Genomic DNA, 14,277 nt, shown 5'->3' with positions numbered 1-14,277 from the left:
GATATTTCCATGCAGATAGCACGTAGAGCTGAAAACCCGGGTTCAAATCCCGGCGCCGGAGAGAATTTTTCTTCGTTCCATCTCTCTTTCATCATTTGATGACGCAGAATATCTGCATGGAAATATCATATGTACTTCGATACATCAAAATATATATGATATGCGTAACAAATCACTTGTGATTTAAGACGGCGCCCATACCGTCGGATCCCGGCCAATCAGTCACTCATCCGAGTGCACCTCAACACATGTATGGACTTCGGTCCTGCGTTCATAGACATCTATGACGTAGTGCAGAGGGCGGCCACCAGAGGGAACCCAAGAGATGGAGCTTAATCTGAGACGATTCTAACCGGCGTCGGGGTTGTATCCGGCGTGGCTTAGTGGATAAAGCATCAGCACGTAGAGCTGAAAACCCGGGTTCAAATCCCGGCGCCGGAGAGAATTTTTCTCCGTTCCATCGCTCTTTCATCAAATAAAAATAAGGATTACTTCTTAACATAACCTACGAAACGTCAGCTTCAAAATGAGCTCTCGTTCAATGTTCTACAGTAAATGGTTCCAGAGTTCTGAGCGCTGAAAGAACCTTGTTTTTATAAAATACGCTAAATTTGTCGCTCAATAATACGAAAACCGTTTGACTTTCGATAGTATATTTTTGAAAATGCACTCTCCTCAGCACCTTGCACAAATAGGGAAAAATTTAGAGTATAAAAAAATGCGAGGTTTTTTAACTGATCGATTTCATATGGAATAGCCCATACATAGGCCTACATACACTTACATAAATACATACATACATACCCTGTAAACTGCAGAAGTCCACAGCTGTGGAGTAACGGTTGCCATGCCTGGTCGTTCAACTTTCGGCGCTGGACAGTGGACTCATTTCACTGGCACTGTCACCTCCATGTCATTTAGACGCTAGATAACCATAGCAGTTGATAAAGCGTCGTAAAATAACCAATTTATTTTATTTATTTCATCAATCTTTGTTCACGTCATGGCGGATTAGATGTATTCCAGTTCTTCATCCGCCATCACTCTCAATACAAATATAACACAAGCTGATACATAATGAACCTATAAGTATCCTCTGTTTACAATAATAATACTAATAATAATAATAATAATAATAATAATACACAACTAATAATAAGTATAGCTCTTGTATTTAAAACTCCTTCCTTAGCTTTTTCATTTTATGCTCAATCTCTTAAGAATTATTCTGTTAACTTCATTGACTACTCTTCGTATTTTCTTATCGTGTGACTAATCAACATTTATAATTCTATCTCCGTTAGAGCTTTGACTTTCTCCTTCCATCTAATTTTAACTCTAAAAAAAAAATTTTCCTAATTTATGCAAATTGCTGGCGTTTAGGTGACCATTCATTTTATTATAAGCTACTATGGCGTTTATTTGTAGAAATTTTTTATCTACCCAACTGTGTCTCAAATCATTCGTTGCCTGGCACTTTAGCGCAATATGCATTGCGTCTTCAGCTAGTCCACACAAAGGACATTTATCCTTCTCTACGTTCCCTCTCTTTTTCTTGAGTCTCCAGATACCTAATCTCCACCATGTCATTCCTGTTCTCTCTTCCCTTGAATTTAGTCTAACATATTCTTCCTGTTCCCAAAACTGCTTAACCTCCCTATAGTATTTTAGTGATCCTAGATCTTCAATATTACTAAAAATATCTTGTCTCGAAATTTCGTTTGCCCTCTCTTTTACTATTCTTCCAATAGTTTTCGTGTTTATAAACCCTAGTTCTCTCCATAGCCAATTTAGACCTAATCTGTTTATTTCTCGTTTCAGCTCCTTCAGCCAATTCGATTTCCAATTAGCGGCTTTCATACAAAAGATACATGTTTTCATAACTGCCGAACCATTCCTACACAGTATATTACCTAAATATTTGATTTTTCTTTCTAGAATAATTCCCAGACTCGAATCGGTTCCCATCTCTAGTAACGCTGCCAGGTTAGAAGCATTCTCCGGTATTCCTAGAAATATTTTTACACATTTTGGCTCTTACTTTATCGATGTTTCTGCTGGATAACCTACTACCCCAGATCTCAATATTATATATAATATCTTTGATTCTACTAGTGCATTATAGATGTTGACCGAATTCTTCACCCCAATATTCAGCCATTTATTTAGGCATCTGTCTACTGCTTGGAGTGCATTTTTACCTTTATTCAGTGCCAATTTATTTTGCAACTTCCAATTTCCCCTACTGTAAAATAACCAATTAACAAAAAGCTGCATAAAAGTTGCAACATATTTCTTAAAGCCATCTCAAGTTCACAGTTGAATTACGTCTTTGCGTCAGATGTTTAAAGGAAGCTTCTTTAATCTTTTTAGTACTTGAAGAAGAAAGAAATCTATTCAGCTCACGCAGTGCTTTAAACTGTCCTAAATGTGCACGCGAGCGCCCTTGTGCGGGGAATGAGGTCACTGTGACGGACGAGAACGCCTGCTAATAACGCTAATTGCTTCATGATGTTGCAGACGTCAAATTGACTTGATTAAATAAATTCCATATAGCGTGGACGGGGTACGTTTCTAATGTTAGTCTGCAGAACTGATATAGATACGACAGCAACTAATCTTCGTCATAAGACCGCGGAACTTCATGCAATTGCTTGTTTTTATTGATTTGACATATTGCAAAAGTAAAAATGGATCTTTGCCCATCGTAAATTTTATGTTCGAATGAATTTATTTTGCATAAATGCATATTTCTACAGCTTTGTCTTTTAAATGCCTATATTGATTGATTGATTGATTGATTGATTGATTCATTCATTCATTCATTCATTCATTCATTCATTCAATGTTCTGTCTTTCACAGCGAACCCAGCTTTCTCCAATCTTTCCTATTTTCTGCCTTCCTCTTAGTCTCCGCATATGATCCATATATCTTAATGTCGTCTATCATCTGATATCTTCTTCTGCTCCGAACTCATCTCCCGTTCACCATTCCTTCCAGTGCATCCTTCAGTAGTTACTGTTCTCCAACCAGGGGCCTGTTTCACAATGTTTACAATCTTTGTAAATTGTAAACTTCTGTTTCACAATCTTTGTTTGTAATGTTGAATTTTACAAAGGAAATCAAATCTTTACAAATTAAATTTTGCTCACTTTACAAGTATTCTGTTTCACAATGAAGAGTAATTTTACAAACATGTAAATTTTACTTGTAAAATTAGCACATTTTCTACAATACCTCTGAGATGTGTAAAGTTTGATATTGCAACAAATTATGAATAAATACAATAAAGAAATACGTCTTAAAGTAATTTTTGAGTAACTGGATAATATTAAGAATTAAACTAAATCAGTTTTTATGTTATTAAGGAGTTCTAATGACTCAGACGATGATATTGAATTTAGGCCTAATCAAACGAAGACGTATACGTAAAATTCTCCGGGCAAGAATTAATAACACGTTCGTATCATTGTATAAATTTAATGAAAGGTTTCGAATGAGTCCCGCGCTATACTTCAGAATACCGCGTAAGTATTTATATACGAAGACTGTATTTAATAAATACTTGCACTTAATAAAGAAGTTCCCTGCACCAAAAATAAATAATTCAATAGCGAGACTACTTACGCGGTATTCTGAAGTCGTTCCGAGTCCCGGTTATCTGGAATCTCTCCTACAAGATATGGGACATCATATATCCAAAATCCAAAAGAGAAAAGTGATGCCCTAACCTCAAAGCGAGAACTGTATTGTTTTGCATTGGATGCAGTCAGTTCCGTGGGTTAGCAGATAAGCACGGAATATCTAAGATATCAGTGTGCAAAAGTGCGCACAGGGTAGTTGATGTTAAAACAGTTAAATTCGGGGCAGGTTTTTGAGCACCAAAATGTTATTTACTATAGCACAGAATTTTTATGCTGCTGATGGGATCACTAATGTTTGAGGGGTTATGGATGCAACATTAATAAATACTGATGGATCAACACAAAAAATTAACCTGATTTTGTGTTTAGACATCGTAATTATTTTATCAATTGCATATTTGTACGTAGACCAAAGCTGTTATTTACTTATTTGGCTGAATTTTGTGCTAACTTTGGTCATTTAAGTAATAGACGTATTGGTATACTCGACCAATCACATCACATGAAACTCCATTGTTGCCAATATATAAAAATCTAAATACTTTTAATTTTTTTTAGCAATACTTTATATTTTCTGTTGGTGAAATATGAATCAGCAAGCTTAGAATAATCTATTTTAGTACAAAATATAAACATATGTATCGATAGTAGTAACAATACAGCGACTTTAGCTCTGCTCCTTAGCGATTTTTGTAAATTGTCATTGGCGATATTGTGTAACCAATAATGCGTATTTGTAAATTTCTTTAGCTGATTTTGTAAAGTTCGTCAGACTTTACAAACTAATAAAATAGCATTGTGAAACACAATTTACAAGCATTTGTAATCTTTAACTTGTTATTTGTAATTTGTAAGGATTGTGAAACGGGCCCCAGATCAACAGTGAAAGGAATGTGCTTACTATTGCCTCATCTATTGTAACGAAGTAGATAAATAATATTACCGTTATAACGCCAGTTTAAAAACAATGCGCTCTCCTGCATTTGTTATTTCCTGTATGAAGAGATTAAAAGACCAGGAGATTAACTGTGATCTAATTTTGTAACCAGGGTAGTATCAATATGTCTGTATCAATATTATGGTTTGTGCTGTGAGAGCTAGCCAATAGAGATAAGAGTACCCACGTGTGTGACCTTATGACATCTTATGACATCAACATTTATTCACAGCATTACCCCCCTTCGTCTCATCCGGCGGAGACTTTCTCGTGGTTGGAGCACAGTAGAGATGGGAAAAGTTGTTATTTTCTCGTAACAGTTCCAACTGTTCTAGTTCCATGAAAATACTAGGTTCCAAATAACAGTTCCAAAATAACAGTACCACCATATATTTTATAGCCTACGCCGATATATATATATATATATATATATATATATATATATATATATATATATTTAATGTGGAAACTGTACCAAAATAAAACACACCAGGAATGAACGAAACTCCTCCAGAGTCAAGTCCCTAAATTCAGTTCTGTCATTCTGTGAAGCGTGTGACACAATTTATTTTTGTTAAAACCCTTTAGTCAAAGTAGTTTATTCAAACATTTGGGTAAAAAAGGCAATAGTATAAGTCGAGGGCCATGAGAAAGTCCAGAAGTCATACTGACAGTATTGACACCACGAAACCAGTTACGTTATACACGTATTAATGTAAGACGCCAGTTCAGGATAAAAAGTTGGTATTTATTTTGTCCCTGAAAATTGTTAAAAGTAGCCAGATCTAGTGACAAAGTCGGTAAATTGATAACACTGCAGCAACGGTTGTCATAATGTAGTTCCATACACGGCCGACTTGATGCTAGCTTCGCTTCACCTTTGAAAGCGAAGGTATCATCAAGTCGGCCGTGTTCCATAACATCGAGTATATTGTAACATGTAACAGCAAGTATTTTGTATAACAGGTACAGTACCACTAGTATGCAATGTAACAGTGTTGGTTTGGAACAGGCCGTTACGTTATTTTATAGTCATGACTAGGGCAAGGCAATTAATGATTTTGCATCTTTTTCTTATGAAGGTTTAAACATTGCTAGCATATATGGAAATGTATGACATTAAAAACTGGGTTAAATAAAAGCAATTCGTTAGGGCATTTTTTTGCATTTTCTTAAGATTTTTACGGATATGTCATTTTTTAGCAATTTTTAGGTCATTTTGAGCATTTTTTACACTTTTCAGGAAGTCTGTGACATTATTTGTATTTGATTTGAGATTTTTATTATAATTCAGTATTTTCCTTGTCAGTACAATTTCTTGGAATTAAGTAGATGTTTGCTAGCTTCTACCCCTATTTTTCAAGGTATGTGCATAATGAACTTGCCCACTTCTAGGAATTTTATTCAAATTCTTAGAGCGTATGCTAGCTTGTACCCCTATTTTTCAAGGCATAATGAACTTGCCCACTTCTAGGAATTTACCCACACTCCCACAGAGATTCCTTTCTCCAGGTAAACTGACATTTTTATGCTGTTAATTGAGGTGGTCAGTTGTTTCTAGTCGTCTGTGTGAACAAGTCAAGAGCAAAATGCCTAAAGTAAAGGAAACTGCTAGTGTTAAATTAAAGGCATTTGTTTCAAAATATGGAGAAAATATTTTTTCAACGGACGGTCGTATTTTATTTTGCAAGATCTGCGATGTAAGAGTAGCTGCTGAAAAAAAGTTTACGATAGAACAACACATGTCACGGGAGAAACATAAACGTGGCCTGCAGAGACTTGAAAATAAATCCAGTTTAAACTTACAGCAAATGCTTCTGGGGGATACGTGTTCAACGTTTTCGCCATTTTGTGAGAAACTAAGTGAAGCTTTTCTATTGGCTGATATTCCACTTCACAAACTGAATCATCCTAAGCTGCGAACTTCCTTAGAAGAGGAGACCGGAAAATTAATTCCAGATCCCAGAACATTGAGAAGAACATACATAGCTCGGTGCTATGATAAAACTTTGAAAACAATAAGAGAAATGATTGGAGAAAGAAATGTATTCGTACCCATTGACGAGACAACAGACTCTATGGGCCGTTATGTAGCTAATGTTATTGTTGGAGTTTTAGAAGCACACAGCCCTGGAGAACAATTTCTACTACATTGTGAGCAGCTAGACAAAGTCAACTACTCAACGATCAGCTTAGTATTTGACCATGCATTGAGAATACTTTGGCCTGATGGGATTCGAAATTCCAGTGTCTTGCTTTTTATAACAGATGCAGCACCCTACATGATGAAAGCAGCTGCTTCTTTAAGTGCACTGTACCCAAAAATGGTACATGTGACGTGTTTAGCACATGCATTACACCGGGTCGTAGAAGAAGTACGTGCAAATTTTCCTGAAGTGGATAAATTAATTGGATGCGTGAAGAAAGTATTCTTGAAAGCCCCCTCTCGAATTTCAGCATTCAAAACAGAAGCTCCAGAAATCCAATTGCCATTTTCACCTGTTTTGACTAGATGGGGAACATGGCTCCAAGCTTGCAGTTATTATTGCAAGAATTTCGATGTTGTGAAGAAAGTGGTTGATTCTTTTGATAATGGTGAGTCAGTGTCAATAAAAAAGGCGCAAGAACTGTTAGCTGATAAAGAAATTGCTGGTAAACTTTCTTACATAAATACTAATTTTGGATTCCTTCCTGATGTCATAACTGCACTGGAAAAATCCCAAGTGACATTAGTGGAACAGCTACAAATAGTGGATAAAGTGGTGAATGATTTGAGCCGTGCATGTGGTAAAGTGGGTGATGCAGTGTCAATGAAAATGAAAAACTGTCTAAGCAAGAACAGGGGGTACACAACATTGTGTTCAATAGGCAGAGCTCTGTCTGGTGAAAATTTTTCCCTTCCTGACTGTGAGTTAAATCCAGGAGATATTGCTTGCTTTCAGTTTGCTCCAATTGTTTCCGTTGAAGTAGAGAGAAGTTTTTCCATTTATAAGTCGGTACTAGCAGACAATAGACAATCATTTTTGTTTGAAAATCTCCGCCAAGTTTTGATTGTTAACTGCAATTCAAAATTGTTGTAAAAGTGCACTTGAAATGAATTTTCTGCAATACAAGGTACTGTAACATGTATTTTTTTAAATTTTATGTAGTTCAATAATCAAGTGAGTACTTAACGTAATTAAAAGTATTTTAATTGGCAATGCTTTACTTTTTATTGGTCATTTTTTTGTTTTTTTAGGTCATTTTTTTGTATTTTTAGGTCATAAATGCATTTTTTATTTTGCATTTTTTACCAATTTATAGGTCATTAAATGCCTTGCCCTAGTCATGACTCATAATGTAGTTCCATAACATCGAGTATTTTTTGTAACAGCAAGTTATTTTTTGTAACAGCAAGTATTTAGTGTAACAGTGGAAGAGCCACGTACTACTAGTACGTAATGTAACAGTGGTATTTAAGAACATGTACGGACGCTAAATGGTCACATACTTGTGATGCAGTACGATGTCATAATGAGTCGAGATGTGAATTCCTGGAAATGAAATCTTTTCTAATGCTAAATTGAATTCGTAGATCAGGTTTGTTCGAAGCAGGAAATGTAATGTAATTTTAAATTATTTGTAAATTGGTCACGAAATCGAAATGGATCCCAGTGGTAAATAAAACCTAACCTATTCTTCCTCTTCTGCTTAGCTGAAGGTCACAGTAGTGTTCAATTTCTCCAAAAATGCGTAAATAAAAGCTATAATAATTTTGGCCGTGCTAAAATTCATATTAATAATGTATCGTCATGAAGAATAAGAATCTCATTGTAATGAAATGTGAAAATTTACCGTTGTACTTTTTTTTAAACAAAAGAACTTCAATAATACAGTCATGTTTCAACAGATTTTAGTTTAATTTCAAGAACTGGCAATGAAACTAAAACTGTAAAATATTTGGAAATAAAACATAACCTATATATTTTCATCTCCCTTGATAAAATTCACAATGTAGTTCCTATAATACAGGCATTATGTTATTTGATAGAATCCTATACTTAATTAACATCAGTTCCAAGATAGTGTGTACATTTTTTAAAGGCTATCTTCGTATCTTTACTATTTATCTTTTACTTTAGTTTCCAACATTTATTTCAATACGACGAAAGGATTCCTAATTCTGCTTTCAAACAGTGGCGCCAACTTATATGGGCTCGTGCAATCCGAGCCCACCCAATAATTTATCGTGAGATTTATTTAACTTAAGGCTCGTCAAATGTTTGAGCCCACCTACTGTTTTTCAAAAGTTGGCGTCACTGCTTTCAATAGTACCAAACATGTTCCGTTCTGTGGAACAGGCGTTGTCATAATGTAGTTCCAAAGTGAAACGAGTATTTGTAACCGCAAGTATTTCGTACTAGGCCAGAGCAACACTGTTATTTTGGAACGTAGTGTTCCAAGGTGCTGTTACTTTTTGGAACAGTTCCAAACAAGGAACGGTTCCAAAATAACTGTTACGTTATTTTTTCCCCACCTCTAGAGCACAGTAGTTTCTTCTCAGCCAGTTACCCAACCAATTCCTTTTTCTCTTCCTGGTCAGTTTCAGCATTATTCTTTCTTTACCCACGCTTTCTAACACAGCTTCATTTCTTAATTCTGTCTGTCCACTTCACACGTTCCATTCTGCCCCATATCCATATTTCAAATGCTTCTAATCCCTTCTCTTCACGTCATCGTAATGTCCATGTTTTTGTCCCTCATACACTCTATACAAAGCACTTCACTAATTTCTTATTTCTTTTTCCAGAGGTCCGCAGAAAATGCTCCTTTTTCTATTAAAAGGTTCCTTAGCCATTGCTATCCTCTCTTTGACTTGCAGCTCATGTTACTGCTTATAGTACTTACTTACTTACTTACTGGCTTTTAAGGAACCCGGAGGTTCATTGCCGCCCTCACATAAGCCCATTGGTCCCTATCCTGAGCAAGATTAATCCATTCTCTATCATCATATCCCACCTGCCTCAAATCCATTTTAATATTATCCTCCCATCTACGTCTCGGCCTTCCCAAAGGTCTTTTTCCCTCCGGCCTCCCAACTAACACACTATATTCATTTCTGGATTCGTCCATACCTGCTACATGCCCTGCCCATTTCAAACGTCTGGATTTAATGTTCCTAATTATGTCAGGTGAAGAATACAATGCGTGCAGTTCTGTGTTGTGTAACTTTCTCCATTCTCCTGTAACTTCATCCCTCTTAGCCCCAAATATTTTCCTAAGCACCTTATTCTTAAACACCCTTAACCTATGTTCCTCTCTCAAAGTGAGAGTCCAAGTTTCACAACCATAAAAAACAACCGGTAATATAACTGTTTTATAAATTCTAACTTTCAGCTTTTTTGACAGCAGACTGGATGATAAAAGCTTCTCAACCGAATAATAACAGGCATTTCCCATATTTATTCTGCGTTTAATATCCTCTCGAGTGTCATTTATATTTGTTGCTGTTGCTCCAAGATATTTGAACTTCTCCACTTCTTCAAAAGATAAATTTCCAATTTTTATATTATCATTTCGTACAATATTCTGGTCACGAGACATAATCATATACTTTGTCTTTTCGGGATTTACTTCCAAACCTATCTCTTTACTTGCTTTCAGTAAAATTCCGGCGTTTTTCCTAATTGTTTGTGGATTTTCTCCTAACATATTCACGTCATCCGCACAGACAAGCAGCTGATGTAACCCGTTCAATTCCCATTCCGAGGCTTATTTGAAGGATTCGTAACAAGCTGTTTTTTACGGTGAAGGGTTGTTAGCCCTTCGCCCAACCCCCAAGCTGGAGGACCAGCCCTCATCGGCTGTCCGCGACTGCTTATTCAATATATTCACAGCTACCCTCCATATCTGGAGGCCGTCTCCTCGATCCGCAACCTGAGGACGCGCCATGCTTATAGTACACCCCAAGTATTTGAAGTTGTCCACTTGCTATACTGCCTCATTTAGAATTCGCAAGTTTACCTTCATTATTTTTTTTCTTATGACCATGCTCTTCGTCTTACTTGCATTTATCTTCATCACATACTGCTCACAGCTGTCATTTAGCTCCGGTATCATATCCCTTAGTAACATCTCCTCTTATGTTAACAACGCCATATCATCAGCAAGTCTTATGATTGGTAATTTAGTCGGTAGTTTTTATAAAATATACCGCTAAACGTATCATTTAAAGCTTCCTTTTTTCGAAACGTAGGTAAGGAAAAAGCGAAATTGTATTAAATCATTTTGTTTGAGATATCTCAAAGATTAACACTCCGAAACGAATGACATGACATATGGTTGACCCTGTAGTGTGTAAATATTTTTAATTGAGATTCACATAATGTGATCTCTCTTAATTAATCCCAGGTCTCCTCACAATGTATACCATACGGCTTACATCTTGCGACTTGTTTTGATTCCAGTACCTGGAAAAGGCTCACGGCTGTTGCATACATAAGCAGCAAATTTTGTTCCATAACTTTACCAATAAAAGTTTTCCCATTCTGTAAGCCCGCTGTATTCTGTGTTAACCTCGGCACACCCATCATTCTTTCCACTTCCATGCTTTCCTCTTTTTCACATGGATATGACAATAATTGTTTGACAAATAGATGAAACACTGCTAACAAAATGTTTGGCTTAACAGAAATGTATAATTACGACGCCTACAAATAACATGTTGTCATGTAACGCTTCCAATACACAGATGCGAAGTCTGTAAATAATGTTTGCAAAAATAGTACAGAGAGAATATTTTTTCAAAGCTTTTATTTTGTAACATTTTTACATGCTGCTACAGATCCGATTCTTCATTTTGAAGTTTGTGCGATATGTATACAATTTTGTGATTTTAGAAATTGAAAGGCATTGAAATAAAACAATTGAAACTTCCCTACTAGGTTACTTTGCCGTAATGCTTTTTAAATTATAGCAATATAAATAACATTGCACACAATTTTAATGCAATTAGATTACAGGACATTGATATATCAACAGTATGACTCAAATATAGGGAACAATTTTACATTGAATAAATAGACCATAAAGTTGAAGACTTCAGTAATCTAGATTTTTCCAGGAAATACGCCAACATAAGAGTTTCTACAGGGGCATCATTTTATTTTTATTAACATTTTTAATATTAATCTGGCTATACCTTTCGATTAATGATTGAGACCCGGAAACACTGTTTGCTATCTCCTTCCACGACTGGAGTTCGATGATACCGGCGTAAAATACATACAAATCCCTTTATTAGGTACAGGAGGGAAGAAAAGTAGTTGATTTACGTAAAGTAGGAAATATCGAGATTTTGAGTGTGATAATTTTCATTAGGTTTTGTTTAATCTAACTACAGTACAGTATTAACAATAAGTGTTTTTACTCACGAACTGAGTTATCCATGCGAACGTATTCATTATGCAGTGTATATTATACTGTCTACAGCACATTAGCGTACGATATTAGATAATGAAGTTAAAATGAAAAGTAATCATAATATGGATATTTAAACACATTTTTTAAAATGGTGACCATTTCGATACAGGCTTCAGTTCTTTTGTGACTATTATAACACTATAGACTATTGCATCTAATTCCAATTACCAGTTTCGTCCTTTATACTTAGGAACTCTTGTTGAAATAATTCTGTACCTACTCTACAAAAGAGTACCTTACGTACTGTAAATTCAGTCTTCACTTCTCCCCGACCCGCACAGATAAAATTACTCAGACATACTATCTACTGTCCGTCCAAGTGGTTATGTCGCAGGATCGTAGAAAGGGGGGGAAAATCACGTTATAGTTAATTACTTAACGAGGCCCTTTTATTTAAATTATTTTAAACAGTTGCATAATATTACGTAGACGTCCAATTAATTCCTAACAGAAATTAATGTTTTCAGAAAAGAGCTAAGAAAGCCCAGCCACTAGTCTTTACAGCGAGCAGAAGCAGGTGGGGGAAATCGGGATACGACGTAGGCAAACGGACGATAGTACCTGTGCGAAAATATGATTCAATATTGGAAGTTTTCGTCACTGGAAAACTCGAACATATTTCTGAAACGTACTATAATCACTAACTCAGTACTGCGGTCTTGGTTCTGTGTGGAGGACAGTTGAAACTTCGTTAGTAGAAGGGGTGGGAGTGAAGTACATTAAAAACTCAGGTACAATAAAAGTTGAAGTAAAAATAAAATGATGTCCCTGTATTTTCCTCATAGGAGATACATAAATCTTCGGAGCAGGACTGAGGGAAAGGAACTGACTTGGCTATGAAATAAAATCTTCTGAGAAAAAATCCTGTCGAACCCCGGACCTTCCAGTCCGTAGCCAGCTGCTCTACCAACTGAGCTACCCGGCCGCCCATATTTAACAAATGATAAATAAATAAATAAATAATTTTAGTATATTTAACAAATGATAAATAAATAAATTATTTTTAGTGTATTTAACAAATGATAAATAAATAAATTAATAAATAAATTAATTAATACATCAGTTACAGCCCAGGCGACAAAACTTACTGAACAACTCTCGTACGACCGAGAATAGTCTTCTTCACATAAAAATAAATATAGAGACGTTTGTTCATTCTGAGCCGAATGAGAGTTAGGAAGCTTAAATCCATTTGTCTTGACTGCGTCAGTCTAATAAACCATAAGTTGTTAGTGTTGTGTATTTAGTGTTGTGTATTTCTTTAACTTACTGTGTTATTTAATGTAATCATAGGAGTCTAAAGAAATATAGTTTTGGAATCGGTTTTTGGTCTTAAACGTGGATGTTTATGAACCTACTGCTGCGTTGACATTCACATATTGTTATGCTCAAACAGAGTGGTTTTAAGCAAGCGTTATAATGACTCCATTATCTTTTGAATAAATTCGAGCGAGTCGCTGTTTCTACACTTCAGAGTGTGTACAACGTTCTCTTCCGTAAGAAGTTTAATTCTGCTGTTCAGTTTGAGGTTTCCGGTGCTAATTAGTGTATGTTCAAAAGACGAAAGTGCTTTTGAGTTTCCGAGTGCTGCAAAAAGGCACTTTAACATCTACATCTCAAAGACTAAGAATCGTAGTAAAAGTTGGACTTAAAGCATGCTTCATAGAGAGTTTTAGTGCACTGTGTAGGCCTACTTCATAATATTTGTGAGAGTCCGATTTATTTATTTTCGTTTGCAGAGAGTAACAAGTGTGCATCATGTAAAAAGATTTTCCAAAAATGTAGGTGTATTTACCTTACTTTGTGAGTACATTTTTTCCCTGATGATGTATTGTGATGTTTTGTTAAGTGATCTAAGTTCTGAACTGTCAGTCAAGTTACAGCGAGCTCAGAATATGTGCATCAGATACGTGTGCAACATCCGAAGATATGATCACATATCACCGTCCTTCGCAAGTCTCTCGTGGCTCCGACTTACAGAACGCAGAACTTTACACTCTTTGTCTTTACTCTTTCGAATTCTGCACACCTCAACACCAAATTACCTTTCGTCTCGTTTCTCTTATCTATACTCTAACCACGACGTAAATACCAGATCACTTATCTGTGGCACGCTAAATATACCTCTTCATAGAACATCTTGTTATTCCTCATATTTTACAATATCCACCTCGCGTCAATGGAATTCCTTGTCACAAAGTATTAGGGGCTGCAAGACAACAAACACCTTTAAG

General features: G+C 35.8%; 1 protein-coding gene across 11 annotated transcripts in view; it reads left to right on the top strand.

The window, feature by feature from the left end:
• mtd (TLD domain-containing protein mustard) overlaps positions 1 to 14,277 on the top strand; it is a 1,649,382-nt gene that overhangs the window by 1,203,807 nt on the left and 431,298 nt on the right. The gene's annotated exons all lie outside the window — the stretch shown is intronic.

This window comes from Periplaneta americana, chromosome 14 (genome assembly GCF_040183065.1).
Source record: "Periplaneta americana isolate PAMFEO1 chromosome 14, P.americana_PAMFEO1_priV1, whole genome shotgun sequence".
Lineage (NCBI taxonomy): Eukaryota > Metazoa > Arthropoda > Insecta > Blattodea > Blattidae > Periplaneta > Periplaneta americana.
This window is presented reverse-complemented; position numbering and strand designations above follow the sequence as displayed.